This window comes from Lampetra planeri, chromosome 5, assembly GCF_965212315.1.
Source record: "Lampetra planeri chromosome 5, kcLamPlan1.2.h2, whole genome shotgun sequence".
Classification (NCBI taxonomy): Eukaryota; Metazoa; Chordata; class Hyperoartia; order Petromyzontiformes; family Petromyzontidae; genus Lampetra; species Lampetra planeri.
The window spans coordinates 16,177,426-16,203,986 of NC_136111.1; the positions used below are offsets into that span (position 1 = coordinate 16,177,426).

General features: G+C 43.7%; 2 long non-coding RNA genes across 2 annotated transcripts in view; both read right to left on the bottom strand.

Moving 5' to 3' along the window:
- Positions 1–203: 203 nt before the first annotated feature.
- On the bottom strand, positions 204–4,721 carry LOC144719011 (uncharacterized). Its single transcript, XR_013585520.1, has 4 exons — positions 4,596–4,721; positions 4,340–4,432; positions 3,300–3,429; positions 204–1,561 (listed from the first exon to the last, which is right to left on the bottom strand). It is a non-coding gene; the product is annotated as an uncharacterized LOC144719011 (long non-coding RNA).
- Positions 4,722–18,950: 14,229 nt separating this feature from the next.
- LOC144719017 (uncharacterized) overlaps positions 18,951–26,561 on the bottom strand; it is a 72,306-nt gene continuing 64,695 nt past the window's right edge. Inside the window, exon 4 of the long non-coding RNA XR_013585524.1 lies at positions 18,951–25,897. This is a non-coding gene — a long non-coding RNA (uncharacterized LOC144719017). The remainder of the gene's footprint in view (positions 25,898–26,561) is intronic.

The window sequence follows — 26,561 nt, forward strand, 5'->3', positions numbered from 1 at the left end:
GTTAGTGTAGTTCAGCCTTGTGGTCCATCACCATAGGCTGTTATTTGGTATAAATAAATGTGTTGCCTCCAAGAAGTGCGTCTGCAACTCAGTTGAATCCTATACATATACAAATACAATCTGTAAAACATTGATTTACCTCACATGTGATATTTGGAAGATATTTTAATGTGTACTTGAGAACAATAACGTTGACAACTGTAAGGATTTCACGGGTTTTATTTGGCAACAAAAAAATCATAGCCAACGTTGGCAAATAGCGTAATTACAATCAAAAGATATTTAAAACGTGACACGTGGGTTACTGTCAGCAAACTTTGCTTAGACATATTGCGCAATTAATGAAATAGACAGATATATTTGACTTTCTTATTTCATCGGGAAGGACCATTAAACTGCTGGGCTCTATTTCATTGACATTCTGCGACGGTACAGATGTAGAATTGACTTGTTTCAAGAAATACATTTCGGTGTAGCATGATCACTGATTTTATCGCTGGTGGTTTTGACATTGCTTTATCATAAATTTAAAATTAGTTTTGGATATCAATGTCCTATTGCTTGGGGAGGTCTTCATCTCATCCGCGAGAAGTTTTAGAAAATGATCCACTCCTCCGAGGTTTCCATTCGCTTCCCGAATGGATTCTTCGATCTCATCCAACTCCTCGGTAAACCTCGCACCCTTCGATTTCCAAGCGTCATGCTCCTCATTGTCTTTCCAAGCCTCCTTAGGTTTCACCCATGTTTTTATTGCAACGCTTGCTACTCCCACCAATCCAGCTAACACCATTATCCCTGCCAGTGGCATTACCTTCACCGCCCCCCTTGTTGCCACCGTTACAAGCGCACCACCGGCTGCCAGCGCTCCCGTGCAACGTAACGAACGTGATGCAATCATCGCCACTGATGCCATAATCGCTGCCACTGTTACTTCTGAGAATACCACTTCTACTCGTGTTATTGCCCTTTCCACTCCTGTTGCCCATCCCAAGGTTTTTCTCACTTGTGCTAATACTGTTCCTATCACACACTCTCTTACATCTACTATTTCTGCCACCGTGACCACTCCTACCACCAATGTCATTATTGCTGTGTAGGTCAACACAGTTTGTAAATATTGCATTCGATTCGCATGTTTTCTTTCATCCCCAGTAATTTTCTGAGATACATAAACTGCCCTGCGAAGCAACTGGACGACTTTGTTGTGCTCGCCAATAATATTTCTGAGCGATGTCACAAGGTCATTCAATTCCGAAGCGAATTCCTTCCCCGCTTCTTCTGGGGAAATTTTATCCTGCACAACCTTACATGCCACTTGTAAATAGTGCTCATTTCTGGATTTTGCACGTTGCACAAGAAAGCTGGTCCTGGTGCTTATGTCTTTGTATCTCGTGGAGATTGGCTGGAGGTCTTTTCGGATCTCCTGGACTTTGCCTTCTGAGCTGTTGAACGTGGATGCAATAAAAGACTCCAGGTGTTGGCGGCATTTCTCTATTTGCCCATGGACAGCATTACTAGTTTTGTCAAATCGATCCAGAGTTCTGAGGAAGTCCAAGTTGACCTGCAAAAACATAACACCCATTATTGTAAACTATTTCATTTACCAAGAAAAAGGCCACGGAGCTACACGTGGGGATTTATAGTCGCAGTAAAACGATCTAAATATACATTTATAAATGTGGAGAGAAAAAACGGAGGAACTCAGAGAATAATCCACTCGACCACGGGGAGAAAGAATATGTAACCTCAAAACAGGCCTCGTCAGGGGAGATAGCATTTGTCAGGGGACATAGTATCTCTTCGCTACTACGGTGCCCAATTAAATTTCATCAAAATACAGGCAGGAGATTTCTCATCCGAAGTTGTCCCACCTACTAAAAGTTTTGTTAAACTAAAGTCAGTGGGACTTTGCGCGAGAATGTAGGATATCGACCACCACAATGGAGGGGTTTCGTGAATAAAAACTCGAGGAAACTTAAACAGCCAATTGAGTGATTCTTATTTTATTTTATTGGAGAGTAGGTGTGTTAAAATGAATACTTGTATTATTAAGTTTATCACTATCAAGGACCAGGTGGCTCAGAGGTAGAATCGCTGAGCTGGCGCCAAAAAGCTCCTGGGGTCGAATCCAGGAGGTTGCTTGCGCGCCCAAACCGAGTTCTCAAACGTAGCAACTTGATGGTCTCAGACGTTACCAATGTCCGGACAGAGCATTACAAAATGTGGGGGTTTGCAGCCAACTTGGCTAAACTCCAGCTCTGGTAATTATTACAGACGTCGATTTGACTTGTACGACAAACGTTCCTCTCAGTGGCAGGGCGGGTGGAAAGTGCTGCACCCTTGTTCATTGCGCCGATTTCTATATTCTTAATTTGTTCTACTTCATTTATTCTGTTTTGCTTTGGTCATTTTGGTGACCCAAGGCGCTCTTGCAAATTGGACTTTAGCCTGGTCTCTTGAGTTTGCACCACCTGGTTAAACAAAATAAACGTCCAACTGGTTCTTTCGGAATGAGAAGTACAGCAGTACTTTTTCGACATTTGGACACAACAATGCCGTACAATGGCTGCATTAACAACCTACAACGACTAAAAATGATTTTGTTTATTCAAGACAGCCTTACAACCAACGTCTTAAGACCCTTCGCGTTCAGGAGGGTTACGGTACGAGGATGTTTGTACGAGTCCACGAATGAGCGTTTGGCATACAAGGGGCTAACGCCATTTCAAACGTCCGCACAGATGGAGTCGACCCACTTGCTGTACTCCCAACTACTGGTTAGCTCGCAGGCCAGTAGGTCCAGGAGTGTGGCAAAACCCGCGTCGTCCACCAACCCTTGCATTTAAAGCGCGTCGTACGCCACCGCTCCCAGCTACACACGTTTTTAAGGGACGTATTTTCGAATACAGTAAGTGAACACGGACGCAAGAAACATAGTTTTACTATTTAAAGCTTTCGTGACTGCAGGGATTCATCTTCTTGGTTCTTTCGGTAAAGTCACGTAGAAGGGAAATAATAAAATAATAAATATTAATTTTTATATTTTATTATGTTTTATTTTTATTATTTTATTATTTCCCTTCTACGTGACTTTACCGAAAGAAACATCGTTTTACTACTATACATAGCCAACACAGCAAAACAATTGCTGTGTCGGGTGGTGGCGGGTTTTAACGACACGTTAATATATTTACGCGATCTAACCCCCCAAAAGACCTTCTATTATGGATGATATTGGTCGCAAAATCCTCCTACAACGTGTTAAACCCCAAAGACATCTCGACGACCTTGAAACTTGCCTCCATTAGACGGTGTCGCCTGATGGCTCCAAGGTGGAAGGAGAGGAATGTGACTCGGTCGGTCTCCTCACCACGTCCGGGTCTCTTCACCACGTCGACTGCTGTCACCGTCCTCCAGCAAGCGTGGAGTCTGTTAACGACATCACGCGGATTTGCGCCACTCGCTCACTCTATGAGCAAAGCAGCGCACACGGCAACGGTGATGCTTTAACCCGCAGCTTGCTGAGTGAGACCCCGTCACCTCCGAGCGAGACGCGCTGTGTGTGTGTGAGATAGGCGCTGTGTGTGTGTGTGAGAAAGGCGCTGTGTGTGTGAGAGAGGCGCTGTGTGTGTGAGATAGGCGCTGTGTGTGTGAGTGTGAGAGGCGCTGTGTGTGTGTGAGAGGCGCTGTGTGTGTGTGAGAGGCGCTGTGTGTGAGATAGGCGCTGTGTGTGTGTGTGTGAGAGGCGCTGTGTGTGAGAGACGCGCTGTGTGTGTGTGAGACGCGCTGTGTGTGTGAGAGAGGCGCTGTGTGTGTGAGAGGCGCTGTGTGTGTGTGTGAGAGGCGCTGTGTGTGTGAGAGGCGCTGTGTGTGTGAGAGACGCGCTGTGTGTGTGTGTGAGAGGCGCTGTTTGTGTGTGAGAGACGCTGTGTGTGTGTGTGAGAGATAGGCGCTGTGTGTGTGTGTGAGAGGCGCTGTGTGTGTGTGAGACGCGCTGTGTGTGTGTGTGAGAGGCGCTGTTTGTGTGTGAGAGGCGCTGTGTGTGTGTGAGAGGCGCTGTGTGTGTGTGAGACGCGCTGTGTGTGTGTGTGTGTGAGAGACGCTGTGTGTGTGTGTGAGACGAGCTGTGTGTATGTGTGTGAGACGCGCTGTGTGTGTGTGTGACGCGCTGTGTGTATGTGTGTGAGACGCGCTGTGTGTGGGTGCTTGCTTAGTTCGTGTCCTTCTCCACCCGCACCTCCGATTCGCACGGCTGGCCACGCGTGCGGTGTGCGAAAGAAGTTCAGCGCGCGGTGTGCGAAAGAAGTTCAGCGCGCAGCGCGTACGAACATAGCCACACCTGTCGACCCCTTATCAGTGCTGCCGACCTTGTTGCAGACCGATTCAGACCGTGTTGATCACCCCGTGCCCCTTGTAAATCTCAACGTTCGTCCTACAGAGTCCCACACCGAAGGGGAGAAACACAAACATACATTTTTAGTTGCCCGTATTGAAATAACTATACGACGCACGGACCTCAAAACTCAAATTCCCTGTCCAAGACAGAAGAACACGGGGGGAACAGACCGCATGGGGTGTGACAGCTTCATGCAAACCTGTCGCGCGGGACACGCGTCTGTCCGCTCCCCACCGCCACGGTTCGGAGGTCGGCGACTGCGCGAGCTCAGCCGTCTCCTGTGGGCTGCAGGCGAAGTCAGTGGACGGTCGGGCGGGCTGGTGTTGGGCTGGGCGGACTGGGCTGGGGGGGAGCGGCCTGGGGGGGAGCGGCCTGGGGGGAGGGAGCTGGGGGGGGGAGTGCCCTAATACGGGGGAGCGGTGGCGCAGGGGTTAGCGCGCGCCGCGCTATGAACCCCGACGGGTGCGGTGTTCCAATTTGCCGCTCACGGCCACCGACGGTTATCTGAACCTAGTGCCGGGCCTCCCCCTGGGTCGACTCAGCCTCAAATGAGTACCTGGTGCGAGTGTGTAAGTGGAGCCAGCGGGGGGACGAAGGTGACCCGGTGTGGCGCTGGCCACCCACCGCTTCGCGTGCCGTGCCCGGCCTTCGTCAGGTGCTACTCGCTCACAGGCACTTGCCCCAGCAGTCTGTTAAAGCTCTACGAGTGATGATTGTCTTTGGAGCAAGGCGAACAAAGTTATTCCCATGGGCAATGACGAATTACCAGTGGCAACCCACCGCATTCCTTGCACTTATGCGTTTCCCTCCGATTCATCCAACACAATCTCGATACAATGTTAAATCTTTTTTTATTGGTTGCTTTAGTGAAGTGGGTGATCGGATGCGCATCTGCTACTTCATATCGAGTAGAGTGAGCGTTCAGAGACAGCCTGCAGTGCAGTATGAACACCTCGACTTACGTCTCCCCCCTTTAACGTCGTTCCACACCTACGTCGGCACTTTATCAACACCGCTGTCCGATTCGCGTCGCCTCAACCCCACGCGGACGTCTCCGACAAGCATCGTCCGTCTTTTCTCGTTTCCGTCGCCTCTCAGCCTTCGCCTCCACCACCTACCCTGTACATCGCTTTGACTGACGTCGTTTTGATATTCGTCGTCGCACATTTCCGGAACGCATCCCCGACGTAAATTGGGGTATCGCTGTGCTGCACTGTGACACGGGCGAACATGCGCCGCTCCTGGATGTGACCACGGGCTACATTTTCTGTACCTTATGTGGAACTTATTTCGCACCGTGCTAATCGGAGGTGCGGGGGAAGGCCAACAAACTAAACAATGAGGTTTTTTTTGGGTTAGATCCCGTAAATATATAAATGTGTCGGTAAAGCCGCCGCCGCCACCACCCGACACAGCCAACTAGTAAGGGTTGTTACGTAAACATAACATACCAATTCGTCACTAGTACAGCACACCGGTGGGTTGCAGAGGCAAGCCACAACATTGGCCAAGCCACAGCGTCCAGGGAAGCTGGTTTTACTTGTCAAACTTCGTCGGCTCTATGGCAGGGGGAAATGGAAGAGCAGGTTTAACGTGTTTTGTGAACCTGTCTAACAGATGCGTGTCGTGACTGTAATTAGTTACTTTACTGCTCTGTATTGTATTGTCCGTGGGCGTCAGATTGCAGTTGGTGCTGGCCCACGTGGAATGTCGTATATTCAGTAAATTATAAAACGTTGGCATGTTTACTAGCTAAGCACAAATATATTTTTTGCTGTTGATTTATATACTCGATTTGAGATGATAAAGTATACGTAAACGTCTCCTTGGTTCTTTCGGTAAAGTCACGTAGAAGGGAAATAATAAAATAATAAAAATAAAACATAATAAAATACAATTCTCACGACGTTACAGCGTCGCTGTCTTTCCGACATACCTGTTCTTTACATGAGGGCGGCTGCTTGCGTTGTGGCCGAAACGTCGTGAGAATTGTGTTTTATTATGTTTTATTTTTATTATTGTATTATTTCCCTTCTACGTGACTTTACCGAAATAACCAAGAAGATGAATCCCTGCAGTCACGAAAGCTTTAAATCGAAATTTATACGTAAACGATTTAATTTAACATAAGCGTACACTGTGTTTGTGTTCGTGTGATTCTTGAATTCTGCTATAATTTTAGTCGACAGATAGCCTTTATTGACTCTGCTAAACAAACGCCTGCACAGTACTTTTATTGGCTTTGCTAGCAGTAGAAACACCTACAGTGAGGGAAAAATGTATTTGTTCCCCTGCTGATTTTGTCCGTTTGCCCACTGACAAAAAAAATGATCAGTCTATAATTTTAATGGTAGGTTTATTTGAACAGTGAGAGACAGAATAACAACAACAAAATCCAGAAAAAACGCATGTCAAAAATGTTATAAATTGATTTGCATTTTAATGAGGGAAATAAGTATTTGACCCCTCTGAAAAACATGACTTAGTACTTGTTGGCAATCACAGAGGTCAGACGTTTCTTGTAGTTGGCCACCAGGTTTGCACACATCTCAGGAGGGATTTTGTCCCACTCCTCTTTACAGATCTTCTCCAAGTCATTAAGGTTTCGAGGCTGACGTTTGGCAACTCGAACCTTCAGCTCCCTCCACAGATTTTTTATGGGATTAAGGTCTGGAGACTGGCTAGGCCACTCCACGACCTTAATGTGCTTCTTCTTGAGCCACTCCTTTGTTGCCTTGGCCGTGTGTTTTGGGTCATTGTCATGCTGGAATACCCATCCACGACCCATTTTCAATGGCCTGGCTGAGGGAAGGAGGTTCTCATCCAAGATTTGACGGTACATGGCCCTGTCCATCGTCCCTTTGATGCAGTGAAGTTGTCCTGTCCCCTTACCAGAAAAACACCCCCAAAGCATAATGTTTCCACCTCCATGTTTGACGGCGGGGATGGTGTTCTTGGGGTCATAGGCAGCATTCCTCCTCCTCAAAACACAGCGAGTTGAGTTGATGCCAAAGAGGTCCATTTTGGTCTCATCTGACCACAACACTTTCACCCAGTTGTCCTCTGAATCATTCAGATGGTTCATTGGCTAACTTCAGACGGGCATGTATATGTGCTTTGTTGAGCAGGGGGACCTTGCGGGCGCTGCAGGATTTCAGTCCTTCACGGCGTAGTGTGTTACCAACTGTTTTCTTGGTGACTATGGTCCCAGCTGCCTTGAGATCATTGACAAGATCCTCCCGTGTAGTGCTGGGCTGATTCCTCATCGTTCTCATGATCATGGCAACTCCACGAGGTGAGATCTTGCATGGAGCCCCAGGCAGAGGGAGATTGACAGTTCTTTTGTGTTTCTTCCATTTGTGAATAATCGCACCAACTGTTGTCACCTTCTCACCAAGCTGCTTGGCGATGGTCTTGTAGCCCATTACAGCCTTGTGTAGGTCTACAATCTTGTCCCTGACATCTTTAGAGAGCTCTTTGGTCTTGGTAATGGTGGAGAGTTTGGAATCTGATTGATTGATTTATTCTGTGAACAGGTGTCTTTTATACAGGTGTAGTGTTGTACAGACGGACTCTTCAACGTCTTTTGTAGCACACACTTTTATTCGTCTTATTAACACAGTCCCTATGCACTGAGGGTTATACGGTCCCCTCACCCGTTACACTCAGAACGTCCAAGCCCCCGTACCTTACAGGCTACTTAATATCCCGCTCTTTCAGTGTCCTCTGACTGGACCTAGGGAGATGTCTCCCGACCACTGGTTACACTGAACCCTAGCCCTGATAAGGGCTGGAGGGCTTGGTCCAGGGTCCTAGGCTTCTTCCGCCGTCTAGGGTCTTCGTGTGGTTCAACTCCCCGAGAGCTCTGAGCGCTCTGGCTTTATACCTGTTCGTGGCCGGGTTGTCCAATCCCCGGCCACCTTGTGGAACCCTGTGATTGGTCGTTCCCAATATGCTTTTCGATCCCAATTCACCCTATCTGACCCTGACCGTTTGGTCACGCGGGAAAACCTTGTTTACGGTCAGATCTCACAGCTTGTGAGACCCTGACCGTTAGTTTGAGCGGGAAAACCTTGTTAACGATTTGCTCTCCGAGTTTGTGAATATCGAGTGGGTAACTCTACTACACAGGTAACAAGCTGAGATTAGAAGCACTTCCTTTAAGAGTGTGCTCCTAATCTCAGCTCGTAATGGTAGGTTTATTTGAACAGTGAGAGACATAATAACAACAACAAAATTCAGAAAAACGCATGTCAAAAATGTTATAAATTGATTTGCATTTTAATGAGGGAAATAAGTATTTGACGCCCTCTCAATCAGAAAAATGTATGGCTCCCAGGTGTCTTTTATACAGGTAACGAGCTGAGATTAGGAGCACACTCTTAAAGGGAGTGCTTCTAATCTTAGCTTGTTACCTGTATAAAAGACACCTGGGAGCCATACATTTTTCTGATTGAGAGGGCGTCAAATACTTATTTCCCTCATTAAAATGCAAATCAATTTATAACATTTTTGACATGCGTTTTTTCTGGATTTTGTTGTTATTATGTCTCTCACTGTTCAAATAAACCTACCATTAAAATTATAGACTGATCATTTATTTGTCAGTGGGCAAACGTACAAAATCAGCAGGGGATCAAATACTTTTTTCCCTCACTGTATCAGTAATGTGTCTCCGTGTCTCTGCGTCTCCCTGTGTGTCCCCATGCAGTAATTACACACACATCAACAATGTGAGATCGTCACATTGCTGGATGGGTTTAAAAAAATCACCATTACTTTTCAGGGGAAAAAAACATCCGTGACTAAATATCATGAAGAGAAAAAATATGCATTTGATAATAAATTGACATACATTGTCACTCGTAATAAATATAAAGACACAAAAACAATCACCATGAGTTTTTGTATAACTTTGTTTGTGCCTATAAAAGATATGAGTGTATATATGAACACATTTGCATTTTGTTGTCATCAAAGTCGCAGTATTGAAATGTCACCTAAATACCTCTGCTGTTTCGCAACCACCCCAGCGCTTACTCAAAAATGCAGAATCCTTTGATCCCTTCACGACAATTTCCACGTCACACAAGGTTACAAACAAACGCCCCTTCTTGTAAAGCGACGCAGGTAACAGGGATCATCACACCAGGGAACGGACCTTCCCGCCACGTCACCTGTCCAGTAACCTGACATTTACAAATGTCGCTTTCATGCATGAAAATTAAACAAATTCGTGAATAAAATGTTCTTTAAAAAAATCTAAGGCAACCAGGCAGTGAGCCGACGCAATTGTGAAAGATCTGCAGTCCTTCATATATGAAGATGTTTGTTCGCCATTTTATGAGTGTACATACATGTGGAAGGCAACATTCTATTTCATATTTTTAGGTTTTTTCGGTAAAGTCACGTAGGTAAAACATCAAAATTAATGAAAATAAAATAAAATAATTTTGATGTTTTACCTACGTGACTTTACCGAAAAAACCTAAAAATATGATTCCTTGCAGTCACGAAAGCTTCAAATCTAGAATTCTATTTCATTCAGAGGGATAGATAATTACTCCACACTTTACTGTACCGCATTCACCTGGCAAGACAGGCTTTGGTTCGAGGGAGTTTCACAACATGTTGTAATCCACCAACCCTCGCCTTCACAGCTCAATAGGTGATGTGAGGCCACTGAGCGACGCTTGTGTGATGAGCGACTTCCATGGCACGTCGTATAGAGGGTACTTCTTTATTACTCACACTGGGCACAACACAGGCCAACACTGGTTCTTCCTCCCACTGAAAATACTCTAGGAAATAACACCTCTACCGGCTGCACGCACAGCCGATCACCCGGCGTGGGCCCCTCACTCGTCTCCGCCGCTGGCTGGTGGCGTGAAGACGACGGCGATGGCACCCACACAGGAGACCTTCAAGGTGAAGGACGACGGAGAGAGATGTTGATGAACAGCAACACGCCAGGAACCAGGACCCCACACACGAGCCCGGATCTCCGGGACCACTCCCCCTTATATCCCCCCCAGGCGTGGCTAGGTCCCGCCTCCAGCCACGCCCTCTCGTGGAACCTTCGAGCAGGTTCCCGGAAGATCTCGGCTAGCCCCACCTGTTACCTTTGCCCTAGATACGCCTCCTTCCCTGATTGGTTGTTACCTCTGTGGCCGTACCCATGAATCCCTTCCCAGGCCAGCAGGTGTCACTCTGTCATTACACTTGTACTCACTAATCTGGGAACACACACGATTACTAAAACTGACCATTGTGAGATAAATTGTTAATTCATACTTTATTCGGAATTCAAACATTTCAGAGATCAACGTACAGATAACACGGAAATACTTATGGCCCACGAAATTTAAGCTACCTGTGCGTGATGAAAATAATGGAATGTGGGACCTAAACCATCAGACTCCTGTAGCCTCAAAACCCGAATAGGTGGTCATCAAAACTATGCGGTCTTCCTGCTCATGACTGGTAGTTTAGCATATCCATTCCTACTCAGTGAGACATCGTTTGTAGTTGTTGACACAACTGGGTGGGCAGTATTGCTATAAACTACGTGGTTCATCTAAACCTGAACAGCCATTTATTTTAAATGGTATTTTCTTTCCAGGAAAAAAGCAACAAAATATGGCTTAGCAAGATCATTGAAGCAGCAACAGCATATGACAATACGATGTGATTTAGTCACTTGGAATTTGTTAATGTGATTGTGAAGTTGCGAAATTTCCAAGTCGCAGTAGTGAAATGTGACTTTAAAACCTCTGCTGTTTCGCAACGCCAAAAACAAACGCCCCTTCTCGTAAAGCGATGCAGTTAACAGGGTTCGTCACACCGGGGAACGGACCTTCCAATCACGTCGAGAACAGTTCGTCACCTGTCAAGTAACCTGACATTTACAAATGTCGCTTTCATGCATGAAAATTCAACACATTCGTGAATTAAATGTCCTTAAAAAGATAAAAAATCTAAGGCAACCAGACAGTGAGCTGACGCATTTGGGCAAGCTCTGCAGTCCTACATATATGAAGATGTGTATTTAATCCATTTTATGAGTGTATATACATGTGGAAGGCAACATGCTATTTCATTCAAAAGGGATAGATAATTATTCCACAATCTTAATTTTGGAGCTTTCGTGACTGCAGGAATTATTCTTTGGTTCTTTCAGTTAAGTCACGTCTAAAGATAAAATAATAAATTAAAATAAAATTAAAATAATAGCGACGTTTCGATTGCAACACAAGCAATCATCATCAGGCATAAAAGAAATAGCAACAAAAATCTAACTAGAAAACTATAGACAGACATACAAGCAGACAGACATCACAAGGACACACAGAGAGAGGACACATATCGGCACAAAGAGAGGGGTCGTTTCTGTGACGGTCCCTTAAATATAGAGAGGGGGGCGGGGACGGAGAGAGGGAGGGGGCAGAGAAAATTAGCATATCAATGAGTGGACGGCAACGTGCTGCTGCTGCGCAAGTAAGATGACGACGTGGCATGGCACGAAAGCTTGAAAATTAGGAGAAAGGCACACTAAAATTAAATAACCTCGCAAAATATCGAAATGTGATGTAATGCAACACAGAGAGTCGGTCAACACACAATTAACGCATAGCCTGGTTGATTAAGTATTTCAAAGATTGCTAAGTTAGAATTTAAGTGTGAAAATTCCAAAGAGAGGACACAGGCAGAGAGAACAAATAGGCAGAGAGAGAAAAAAGATAAGCTTAAAACTTCCCCGTAGAAGTGGTTCAATCTTAATTTTGGAGCTTTCGTGACTTAGCAATCTTTGAAATACGTAATCAACCAGGCTATGCGTTAATTGTGTGTTGACCGACTCTCTCTAGTCTGCAAGCATTGATGGGCTCCATTTGCTCTGATAGCGTTTTTCCATTGTTGCAATGTCCTGGTGAAATCGCTTGCCATGTTCGTCGCTCACTGTTTATTAAACACTGTTAAACTCAACGCTCTAACTCACAGCAGAGGTAGGTGTTCTCTATCTGAGTCCTTACCCCGGACTCTCAACAGTACCTGGTCCTACCTTCGGTTATCCTTTAGGGCTCTCTCACTCATCTGCCCGGAACGGGGGCTCATCCAACACCGATTCCTACTGAATAGACTCTATCCTACTCTCGGCTATCCATTAGCTCTCTTCTTCCAGCCGATCCTTTCCCTGGCTCCCCACAACGTCCCTGCTTTCGTCACCGGGTCCCCCTTAAGTACTCCCTTAGAGCCTCTGTGACATGACGTCATCCTCAGCCGTCAACTCGCTCGCACCTCCCTCTGTTCGCCCCCTCATGGTTGCTCACACTACTCCTCTACACCTGTAGAGTGCAGTGCAGTCGGCATATAGTTTGCGTTTAACCAATTGCATGGTACGTATGAGTGGATGGCATCGCTCAGGTTGGTTCGCTATTTGTCTATGCTATAACAGTAAGCACTACGACCTTGAACTGTGTAGCTCCTTCAACAGGTGTGAAGGAACAGGCAAGTGACTGGCGAGGAGGGTATTTTGGAAATGCTGGAACGTTTTCTGAGGCCATCGTTTACGCCTTATAACATACTGTAGTGTTGCAATAGTCAAGGCATGCAGCAATTAGACGACACGTATTGCGACATCTTTATCTATGTGGTAAGTGCAGGTGAGATGTTTGCCGAGTGATACCCAGAAACTTTAGATTGCTCCTGTTGTTTATGTAACTGCCGGCCATGATGATCAGAGCTGCACTCTCAGACATCATAACTTCTGACAAGTTGCAAGGAGAATGTCCTCGGATAATGAGGGACTATAAGGTGTTTTAGCATCAGCCAGTGTGTGTAGAACGGATTCCTGTAAATGCAGTAAATTACAGTTATTCCCCCTCAATAGACCCACGCAATATTTATTTTGGCATCAGCTTTATTTGCAATCTGACTTTATTCATCCTAAGTCAGGGTACAATTAATTACATCTCAGCATGTCTATTTTTCAGGGTGATCGAACAAAGTCTCCAGGTATTATCCTGATTTTCAATACACACAGAGTATAAAGGCCTTACGGGTGGTGATATTGTTGAGGCCGCTGGCCCCCGAGGCCTCTCCCTGCTGCGTACCGACCCCTCGCTGGTCTGCGAACAGCTGCTGCCGCCGCTGGGCTCCTCGCTCGCGGGGTAAGGCCTGTCGCCCGACGGTTCCCCTCCCTGGTCCGCACCTCCGCGAGCTCGCGTGAGAGGCATGGCTCGTCGCCGGCTCCCGTACGCCTGTAAACACTGCGTTGCCTCTCCGCTAATCACACGCTCTGAACGGGGGGTCAGGGGTCGGAAGGCGAATGACGTTGCTCGCACCCGCGCAGCCTCCGCGAGCGGGCGAGAACGCTCGTTTAAAGGGACCGCGGAACAGGTGTTTATGGTGGGTGTGAGCCCTCACACCGCACAAGTCTCCGCGGCGACAGACGGAGCGGGCACCCATGGACGCACCGACCACCCACGTTACGGGCGCACACACATACACACAGCACCACGCGCTTTCACCCACTCGTAAAACCACACGAGGCTGCGATGGGTTATTAACAGAGGTGTGGACTCGAGTCATGTGACTTGGACTCGAGTCAGACTCGAGTCATGAATTTGATGACTTGCGACTCGACTTGGACTTGCATAACAATGACTTTGTCCCACCTATGAGATGTGGACTCGAGTCATGTGACTTGGACTCGAGTCAGACTCGAGTCATGAATTTGATGACTTGCGACTAGACTTGGACTTGCATAACAATGACTTTGTCCCACCTCTGGTTATTAATTATTTATTATCGGCCGACTGCGAATTACTGTTGGGTCAGTATGGGTCGGCGAGGCAGGTCTACGCTATCGTCCAGGGGTCTGTACCCGATTTATCTGATTAGATAGGCTCTAAGCGGTTCTGGTTCCTCTAGCCTCTATCCCAAGACTCCCTTTCCGCTTACTCACGGTTAGATGCCCACGGCGTTCCGTTGGTCTCGTCCTCGCTGCGCACCTCGACACTTCACACGGACGTTCGAGTGGCCGAGCTGGAGACCGTCTCGGGGGCTGACTTTGGAGCAAGAGGGCCTCTACCTGTCTGCGCCCCCCTTTTATCGTTTACCTACATCAAAGAATGCCGACCCGAGAGCCTTCTCGGCCAATCAGGTCGCCCCGTCCGTTAAGCCGCATTCCAAGGTTTCCTTAACAATGGGTTTGCCTGCTGGCCGCGGCGGCGTTTCACGGGCGCCTTTGTTATGCCAATCAGCCGCGGCTTCCGTAACAAGGCTCGCCGTGGGCTGCGGCGCGCCGGCGATTCCCGAGCACACCGCCACGTCAATCAGCCGCCCCCCCCTCTGGCTTCCCCTTAGTTCGTGGTTGTGGACCCCTGCCTGCCTCGCCGATACGTGTGTGTGGGGGGTGCGTTTCAACCGCGGTGGCTAGGCAGCCCCCCGCCGTGACCATGCAATCTTTAACTCAGGTCACAGCGCCGCGGTGCGAATTAGCATCGGGGGAGGTCGTCCAATTCCCTGGCCGCAGGAAACCGTGAAGATTATCCCTACGAGGGCTTTCGGGTGAAAACCTGCCAGCCAGGGGACCTCCCCTCGGAGCTCTATGGGGGGGGGGGGGGAATTGTGTGAGGGTGTGTTTATATGGGGAGCGGTGAGGGGGAAGCAGGGTCGGCCCCGACGCTTGGTGGTGGCGAGGTTGTAGATGGGGCACCCGCCGAGCGGCTTCGCGGCAGGCAGCATCACAATATCACTGGCGAGGCGTGAGACCACTCGAGGAGATGGTGCTCTCTGCTCCATGGTGTTCATGCTCGAGCCATGCAGGTGCAGCTAATTGAGGCGACTGCGGCCTGAATGCGTTCACTTGAGAATAGTGGTGATCACACTGACGGGTGTAGCTCCTGAGCAGACAGCACTGTCTCTGAAAACTGTATTAACACATCGCTGATGCATTCTCTCACAAATCACAAAATACTCAAATTCATGAATGTACTTTTGTTTTTAAGATTGGTTTCTACCATCTCTATGCAATATATCAATATCCGCCATTCCCCATTAAACAATGGTGACATCACCACGGCGCCTGTTCCAGGTGAGATGCACTTTGAGGCCACGTGAAGTGTCGAAGGCTCGCTGACAGGAGGTTACGGAACAGACACAGGTGCCTTGGATTGACTGATTGAGATGACTGGCAGATGTACCAGCTGTGCCCTCTACTGTGCAAATGTTCTGCATTTTAGCCACTCGGCACTCCGCCCATTGTTGTGAGCGTTGCTCCTCTGCCCTCAGTTGTTGTTGGAGGGCGACTGCCTCCAACTGACCAGAAGCGTCCTTCATGAGCCTCCTCAATAGAGGCTATTGATACCGCTGGTACCAGTCTTCAGCAAGTCCACTCAGATCCACATCCTCTTTGTACAGCATGCAGCCCATGTCATGCCCGTTTAGCCCCCTCTATCTGGCCAAACAGAAGCTGCGTGCAGTGGCTGGGCATGCGGGCTACATAACCCAGCCAATGCAGCATTGCCTGCGGGAGGAGCTCACTGATGGGAACGTGTCCAGATCTTTCAAGGATTTGTGGTTAAAGCCAGGATGATTCGTAGGCAGGTCAGCCTGAAATGTTCTAACCGGCGCAAATGTTAGTTTTGAGGGGTCCACGTTTCACAAACATAGAGATGGGAGTGCATGACTGTGGCCAAGAAGAACCAAAGCTCCGCGTGGAACGACAGACCAGGTAGCTTCTACATAGCGTGATACAGCCAATGGAAATATAATGCCGCCTGACTGATTCGGAGTGAGACCTCTGCTGACAAACCGAAGCTGGTCATAAGCACACTAAACATTCGACCACATATAGGTGTTTTTTTGTCCAAACAAGTCTCTTGTTTATTTAAAATCAGAGAACCAGTCGTATGATATGTACTGTAACTGAGACTCGGTTCAAAGAATAATTGATACTGTTACATATATGAAAAAAAATTAAGCAATTGATTAACTCAGAATGTAGGTTAATAAGGCACCACCCAATACACAATACGACTATGATAAGGAAATCAATTCAACAAAGACAATCAGCTTTCAATGATATGAAGCCCAGTTAATATGTTTTGTATATACTAAATTCAGAATACCATTGGCACACAGACTCTTAAACCTTTTGTTTAACACTCTGGTGAATATCATAATATGTGACATTGAGATTCTCGTGATGGAATGATTTAAAGTGGTAAGAGTGTCAGGGATTGGGAACAGTCTGGAGCAGATGGTTTTTCATGCTCGCGTTGAGAAGTTGACACGGCAGACTGTAGGAATCTTCTGTGCTGGTGAATGTGAAGTAGCACACAGCCAGGTGGTGGATGCAGCTGGTGACTTTCCAGGTGTGGCCAGGCCTTGACGACGTGTAGAACGATGATGTCCTTTTTTCTTCACCGTCCGACGTACAGACTTTTCTTGACCGTGAAAATTATTCACGAACTTTTTTTATAGTCACTTTTCCTTTAGTTCGCGTCATCCACGGCACGTGACCTTGCAGCACAGCTCGGTGCAATGTTAACATCTGTAGGCATATCTGTCCTCTCTCTTCCAGTAATTCTTCTCCAGCACTTACTTTCGGTCGCTTTAACCTCACTTACCGTATGTAACGGCTCTGGTATTTAACTGCAAATCTGAAAATTAGTTCTTAGCGTCTCCACTGCATTACCACAATACCTCTGAGTGGCTACTCGTCGTTTCAGCCATTCTCGTGCCATGCACGACTTCAATCGAGTTCAATCTTACTAGCACGGGAGATACCCGGCCAACATGAACATCAGTATTTCCCCTGGCTCTGCGTCTGGTCTTTCCTCTAAACACAACCCACTAATATACTCATTTTATGAATGGACTAATGTATAAGAATGAACAATTTTAATTCTTATCTCAGCTTTCCCATGAGAAAGAAAAGTGCTTTCTGTCTATTTTTTGAGGCAATGGAGAACTTGCCAATTTAATTAGACCACAGCATCGCTATCAATCTATCCTTTTTCGGAGATAAAGATAGTTTGTGAGTGTTTGGCCTAATGTTACGTGCATGGCACAGTGGCATTTTATCACTATAATGAAGGGGGTGTCTTCGGTACATTATGAGAAAACCGCAAATTGTTACATAGCTCTCAAGTCAGGTTATAGTCCTGTCTGTGGTGCCAATCTCTCTTAACAAAAGAGCATATATACGAAAACAACAAGTAATCATTTATACATTTCCGCATTGATTAGTATGAAAATCCATATGTGATTGATACAATTAGTATTTAATCCTACTTAACACTCAATGGTTTTTTGTATATATATAAGGGTATTGTATATCCATGACATTTATCAATGGACTGATATTCTAAGCAGATAAAAGAGTTGTGATAAAGCTGACCAGTGATATCAATATCATCTATTCATAATTATTACACACATATCTGGAAACTAGTTTACATTTGATCATACCAACAATTATTAACCACTAAACAAAAAATTAAAAAGTAAAATATCATGCATTTTAGGTGTTAACTTTACATTTGCAATCAACTTGTATATCCCATTAAATGTACAACACAATACAGTAATACAATTCCGAATAATACGATTTGTATATCGCCGAGTGAATTTGCTCTAGATCAAATTGTATTCATGATCGTTGTGCAACTTGATTACAGTCGCATTTGATTATAATAGCATTTTGTTTGCACACTATACTGTAGTATGTCAATCCTTTACGGCAATGTAGAATGATTAAAGTACTAAACAAAGGTTACACACAAAAGTTACCCATTTAAAATTCACCATTCTTGAAATATTTAAAATTGTAATTTTTACAATGTAACATTTTAACCTTCGATTTTGTTTATAAACCGTCGTCGTTATGAAACACATAAGATAAAAAAAATATGCATTACAATTATTTATTCATCAATTAGGATGCTTGATACAGAGTTAAGAAGTCGGGACATTTGTGAGAGACTGAGAGGGGATTATTGTTTATGACCTCGGTAGCTCAGCACTGAAACACGTGTTCCTTGACATGAGATACAGCCTATCTTTCTACGCTTGTAGCAATTTCCTTCAGTTGCTTGTGGATTTAATAGTGACCGTCAATGGTGACGTCTATATATAGGTACACACTAAACGATGGATATGTGACCCTGAAGCCGAAAGTGTCCGTCCGTGATGAAATGGGAAGACTGTGAATGTTCGTGCCTCGTGGTAACTTGACGTGTCTCCTAATAAGCAACTCTTCTGATTGCTTGTGTTACTACTTTTGTTTGTAACAAATGTTGATTTCCCTACGTTGATTCTTGTTTAATGTTTTTCTTTGGTGAACTTAAATCACTACAGTTGTAAAATCATTTCGAGACATTTCAATAAGTGCCTTCAGTCTTTGACATTTGCTTTAACTATGCCTTTGGAAATTCCTCCACATAATCCATATTGCACTTTGCATGTACACCTCTATTTTTCTGCTGTTTGAAATACTCTAAGTTATAATCTTCGTTTTCTTGTTGCGTTACATTCTGGGATTTTATTTTTTTCTCTCATTTGTTTCAGTTGAGGTTTAATGCTAGTTTATGTATTTGTTAAGTTTAGAGCCAACTGGCCAGGACTGAGTAAAGGGGTTGCCCACTTTTCACCCAGGCGCCGGAGAGCATCAATTAGGTATTTGGAACTTAGCAATAAAGGACGAAAATTAAAATGCCATATACGGCAGTGAACAAACAAGATTATTTAAAAGATAAAATCAAAAACAGTAGAGAAAGGAAATTTACGAAAACAAGAGCAAAGGAATGGATGAAGATCATCCAATATTCAGCGACCTCTGATTCCACGCTGTGCTACTTTTGTTTGTGATCACTGTTCATTTATTCGTTTTTAATCCTTTGTCTTTGCCCAACTTTAATCATTGCAATTTGAAAATCCTCTCGAGACATATTTAAATAAGTGCCTGTAATGTTTAACATCTCTTGGTCTATGCTGTTCAGAAACTGCTCCACTTCAACAAGATTCCACTTTGCTTCCACAACTTTTTCCTTCTGATGCTGCTTGAAATGCTGGAATTTAGAATCTCTGTTTTCCTGTGGTAATACCACCACAGTTGCAATATGTGGTTGTTTTGGTATATCTGTTTCCATAGCTTCATCTGCTGAATCTACGTTCCCTGCTTGACTGTCAACTGTGTTTGCTAAACCCATGTTCCCTACACGACCAACGTCAACTGTTACTGCTCCATCTATGTTCTCTTGTGGACCTGCTTGACCTCCTACAATTGCTCGTCGTATGATCGCTATTTGATTTAAAGCAGTTGTTGTTGAGACAGAAACAAATCTATTGTACATACTAGATGATTTCGATTGACCTTTTTGAGATGTTTTTGTAATTTTTTGTTCTATGCCTGGCATATTGCCACCACCACTCAAGTTTGTTTTCGCACGCGCTCCTTGTTGGGAGTATTTACTCACCAACAAAGAAAATGCTTCAAACATGTGCTCATGTGCCTCGATAATTGGTCGCAGTGAAAAAACGAGATCCTTTAATTCCAGATTGAATTCCATAACAGCCTCCCGTGGTATTACTCTGCCCTGGAGAATTGAACCTGCCACTCGGTCAAGATGCCGATTTGATATATGCGTTTTCTTCAGCAGATTTTCAGCTCTACTGGTAACACTGTAATAATCTAACGACATGGATTGAAGATCACTTAGTAATGTTTTGCTGTTTAATGCTAAATTATTTTTCCAAATGTCAAGAAGAGACTGTAGATGCTCATAACTTTCGACTGTAATGGAGTGTATACTATCAATAGCTTTATTAAACTGCACTAATGTATAGTGGAACTCCATGCCAATCTGCAAGAAAAATGATGCCTGCTTTCAAAGAGAATCTATGCAAAGTTCACATTTGAAATCATACAAAGGAACATTCACGCATTGTAACCAATCTCTCTAAAGTTAAATTAGTTTGGTTACGTTACAGAACACTCAGCGCATGCATACAGATTTATATTCCACGCCTAGAAGTTGCATTTCGTCAATCAAGGTAATAAGTGTAACACGACTGAGAACTCTTTCAGTAGAAACATATCACAAACCGGCGTTTCGTTTAACACGTAGGCTTTCGCGACCAATATTATTCAGAGTAAAGGTTTTTGGATTAGATCGCGTAAGTATAAATGTGTCGTTACCCTCCACCACCCGATACAGCCAATTAGTAAGGGATTTGTCACGTAAACAAAACGCCAATTAGTTACTGCAGCAACATTAGTTACTGCAGCAACATCAATGTGCCAAATTGTTTAATGTTCTACAAACTTTATCCAAATGTTATCCACTATGAATCTCATTTGCTCCATCAAGGGATTTGTGGTGTTTTCTGCAGCATACAGGGTTATTTGAATAATGTTGGCCCCACGCACAGATATAAAAAAACATTGGGCACTTAAAGAGGAGTACTTGACAAGGAGTGGAAAGCTAGGGACGTCTGATAACATATCAGCGTTTAAGATGGACAGAGAAACAAAAGAGGTGAAAATGTGCGAGTAAGCAGAGGAGACTCGAGCACAGACTGTGGAGCACTCAGCACAGCAAGATAGTTGGTTTCGGATGTAAAACATTTGTGGAGCGTAATGACTTTTAGCTTCAGGGATGTCTGACAACAGCTAACTAACTGAACTCCCAATGTATTTGCTTTTTGACCACCTCGATATGTGGGGTTTTCGCAAAGGTGGGTTATGCAGGAGCCTTAAGCTGACTTAGTACACTGTCTAATTACTTGATACCCTGGTGATAATCGGCATTATCCTCATCAGAGAACCCTTTCTTTGAATAAGCTGCAAAAACGTCACGTAAATTACGTAGAATGATTGGCTACGACCCTCACCTCTACACGCTACTTACCATGCCTCCTCTTAAAGTGCTATACAATTTTAATTTCCGAGTGTATGAATGTGACTGCATCTCAAGAGATTCCGCGACAAACATGGCAGGAAAACCGAGGGAACTATAGCATAGAGAAATTATGTGGTGGTAATGGTGAAGGTGTCCACGAAGAGACGTTAAACAAGAGAGAGCCATACACGTAGGAGAAGAGGAATATCAAAGTTTTGCGTAGTACGTTACTATGTAATAAATAAAATCCTATTCAAATCGATCCAGATCAGATTAGCTAACAGGTTCTGATTGAGCGACCTGATCGAAATAATCTCGGTTCGAAACGGTCCAGAGTAAGATTTGGGTTTTGAGTCAACGAAATCCAAGCGCTACAACCGTATTAAATACAACCAGCAAAAACGATGTCTACTTTGAAAAATAATTTGAAAATAGTTCAAGTTTGAGATCATTATTAAGGATAATTTAAATATGTATTATTGCATCTCATAATATAAATGCATCTTATTTAGTTTGGATACGTAATGGGATTTCAGGACAAATGCAGACATCTATTTCACTTGCAGGCGCAATGCATATTATCAGTTATGGCTGTCATTATACCATGGATTACAGCATTTAGTTATTATAGACTTAAACACATTTTATTTCATTGCGTGAGACTAAAAGCAGCATAATTGTAAGCAATGTATCCAACTTATGAGAATCCTCGTGTCATCCTTGAGTTATAAAAACGCATTATTTGCACTTTGGTTCAAACATTACCACGCAAAAAGTCATTAGTGTACTTCATTGTTTAACAGAAGAAAAATAAAATAGAATAAACCCTTTGTTATTAACAATGATTTTCGTATGCAGTTATGAGGGTCGTTGTGATCGAACCATACAATGAATTAATTTATTATATCCACAGTCGCGGAAAGCATTGACATACTTCCCCATTGGTTAGCTGTCAAACTGTAATAGCAGACACATTCAAGAGCGAGCTTTGATTCGCGTGATTAGCAAACCGGCCAATGCACACTAGATTGGTGGGCCGTGAGTGGGAGGCATTCATTGTTGGAACCGTTGAGAGGCTCAAAGCTCGGGAAATTCAAGCACAAAGTCAGGGTCAGTTAGAGACTCGTTGGGAGCTATTAGGTTTGATTGGCTGAAGAGGGAGAATCGGGTGCGAAGTTAAAACAAGGCTAAAGATGGATATTAGAGTATAAGCGTTTGAATACACCATATTGGGGCTCACTCGGAACTGTACTCCATACACCTTGTGTTCCTGGCTAATAAACAGCCCTCGGTCAACTCAGAGGTCGAGTCTCCCTTAAATACTAACATGGACTCTATGGCATAACTTTTGGGTGTTCTCTGCAATATGCGTATATATATTTTAGTTCTATAACATAGAAATAAACTTGGGACACTAATAGGATACAAAGTGTCAGGGTGAATGTTATTAGACATTTATAAAGTGTCTAAGTGTGACCACATCTTCAACTCTTCAACAATCACTAAGGCATGCACATCAGGAGGTCTTACAACCGAGGAGTACATTGCGCCTGTAAGAGTTATGGGGCGATACAGCATGGGGCGGCAGAGAATAAAAGATAAGATGGTTATGATGAATGTGCGTGTCATGCCAATTGAGCAATATATAGACAGAGAAGAAGATAATTGTCTTGAATCTAGACTTAAACAGCGGGATTGTTTCTGAAGTTTAGACTGCTAGGGGGAGGGGATTCCAGGTCATGAACATATGAGCAGTGAAAAAGTGTTAATAATGATTATGTTGACTGGAGCCTTTAACAGAGGACCTTGCTCGAGCAGAGTGCACGTGGTGGAGCGTAGAGTGAAATAAGAGTGGATAGGTAAGTGAAGTGGAATCTACGAGTAATTTTGAGATGAAGATCCAGTAGTTTATGCAGGATCAGATTGACAACCGGTGCAGACAGATTTTAATTTTATTCCAGATCTGGTTCTGTCCTAGTGTCGCCCACGGTGGGCTATTTAGATGTGTGGCTATACAGATGTAATGACAGTAGAGTCTACCTGCGGTGTGAGTGGACTAGTGGCCACGGGAGGTAATGACAGGGGAGTCAGCTTACAGTGCGAATTAACTAGTGGCCACGAGAGATAATAACAGGGCTGTCCGCTGTGAGTACGAAGGGACTGGTGGCTACGGGAATGATCGAGAATGGGAGCGTGGTCAGGTGACGGAAGAGAACGGTAAAGTCTGCTGGTGGAGCGAGCGTCCAGAGTCAGAAGGGGGGCGTGGCCTCGGTCCGTATATAAGGGAGATGTGCGGGGGACTCGTGGCTGTTGCAGTGGGGTCTCCGCCTGTGTCAAGTGAACGTGTCTTCAATGAAGAAACCATCTCAAGAAAAGTGTGTAAAGTTGTTTTTACACAGACATGGTGAAACATTTTCCTACAGTGGAAGACCGTTTGTTCAGGCATAAGGCGATCGTTCCGCTAAATGAACATTTTATATCTTCCACGGGAAAATTTAATGGTGATTTTCTGTTTGAGACCAAATTATTATTCTATTTTTGTTGTGGAACCCTATGCTCTGTATATACATGTATGTATACATATTTCTTTAAACAAAATAGTAGCTATATCTCTGCAGGGAAAATTAAAAAGCTGTATGGACAATTCATAATATGCCTTTATTGATCAACCCATCAATAATTTAGCATTATTTGGGATTGTGGTTTGATGCAAGAATTTAAACTTTTTGGTCTCATTTTTACCATCCACTTTGTATTGATTATGTTTTTATCAGTCTCGTTTGTCGTATTGTTTGTGTAAGTATCCTTAATGTAACAGCATATAACGTGTATATCACGTGCACGTAATTTTCATGATTCGTAAATATATGCTCGCATATAATGTATGTCCAGTAATTTTAAGCATACATTGTATTTGATTTATTGATGCATCGTTGCTTGCCTAGTCTACAAAGTATTATGCACATGCTTTTTTAAAAAGTATTTTTTTTTAAACAGCACATCTTTATCAATTGTGTACCACACTGAGGCACAATAAGCATAGTTTTCAAGCACCGTGAATATTGGACTTTTCATATAAGCCACAATGTACAGTAAAATATGGTTCTAGGATTCCCCAAAGTAACAGAACGAAGTAATAGTGGATGGCTTCAGAGGTTTAGGTTGAGGGGCTTATTTGATACAATGCAATGTTGTTTTTTAAGAGGTTTCTTATTTCATGACTGGATTAGGACAGACTCCCGGCACCACATTAACCATTAACTAATTCGAATTAAATTTATTATGGCCGATACTAAAACTGAAATTTAGCAACTCGAATAATAATTTAAAACTAATCAGTTAAAGAATTATAAGCTTGAAAATATAAAATCATCAGCATACTATTTGGATTATACTCTGCATTTGAGGACAACATGTAAGCTTTGTTTATAATATACCTAACATTTTTACTATTTATCTTAATAAGATTGTTAACTTGATAAATTGATGGCAATATAAAATATTGTACAATATATTTGTAAACTGAAACAAAGATACACTATCAACTAGCTTCTTAAAAAAGTGTGGATCAGTGATACCTCATCCGGTTGTAACTAAAGATAAGGCCCCATTGGTATAGTGTATCAAAATATCTAAATATAGATGTAATACATAAAATCAACAACTCACATGCTCAGCTAATATTTCGAAGAAATCAGGAATATATATAATATCACAAGATGCATTAGTTTAATTGCACAAGTCATGAAGATTTCGTTTTTTCAGAGTATTTTGCACCATATTCCTCAGCACGAGCAAACTCATCCATGCATTGCTTAAATTTCAAACTTATCATATTGTCGGATAATTTACGAGCAGGCATTGTATTTACTTTTTTGTCAATATCTGAGAGAGCACTGACAATATTTTCAAGGTCTTGCTTTGCTTTGTAGGCATCATCACTAACTGCTAGCAGTCCCTTTTCTACATTAAAATATATGTTTGCCAGTGATGTGTTTTGTTTAGTAAATTCTTTCAAAATGCCAGAAGGTAACTTGTCGAAAATTAGAACGGATAAACTACACTGAATGGCTAATAATGTCCCACTTGTGCCTTTTGCGTCTAGAGTGGCAGCAGCCAATACTGATGCTAAAACTTCTTCAGTTGGTGCTACTCGTTGTTTAGATTTTTGATCAAAAACTGCAGCCTGTTCATGTGATTGAGTAGCCAACGCATTCATTTCCTTAATAATGGATTGGTGAACCTTACAAATGTCCGTAAATAAGTCCACGAGTTCCTTTACCTCATCCACATATTCTCCGATTGCCTCGTTTTGTGGAATATTGCCATTTATAAATTCACGTGCCACTCGGCGGAGATGTTTTTTCGTGGTAGGTATTCTTCTACAGAGATAATCACCTTTATTTTTTGCATCTGTATATTTTAAAGACAGTTCTTGAATATCTGTTTGTAACTTGTATATTTCTTTATCTGAACTGCCACGTATGACCTTCATCATTGATTGCATGTGTTCATATGACTGGGATACAGTTTTTCCCAGAGTTGTAACTGAGTTGCTCAATTTAACGAATGCACCACTGATGTCCATGTTGCCCTGTGAACAAATACAATGAATCATGAACATATTTTCGATCAACTTGTATTAAATGGTTTAAAATATAAGGGTGCTGCTGCTAAGTCTGATTAAACAAATAAATATGTCTACAGCTGCATGGGCTATATGTCAATGTGATCAAGATGAATGAGATGAAAAATTTACATTTATTGGAATCTTGTCACTTTACTTCATTAAGTTGCATTTGCTGCTGGCACAGCTTTTAAATGGGGTGGTATGCAGATCAAGGGAAATTGAGGGGGGGGAGGCAGGGGAAGTGGAGGAGGTGAGGCTAGGAATGATGGGTGCGGTGATTTGTTGCAAAAAGCAGACACAGACAATGACAGAGACAGACACCGGAACACAACAGAGAGGCACAAGGAAAACACAGAGAGACATAGAGGGCGATAGGAACAAAAAGATACTCAGAGATATTTGGAGGCAGATAGAGGGCAAAAAATAGAGAGAAAAACGTGGAGAAACACATGGAGAAAGACAGATCGAGACAAGGAGACAAATATAGAGGTACATAGGAACTGGAAGAGAGATGGATGTAGAGATAGGTAAAGTAAAACATAGTTATTGCTGCAGGTAATAGAGACACCTGGATACCTTTATGATATCCAGTCAAAATGTATACATTATTAAAGTGATCAGCCTACAT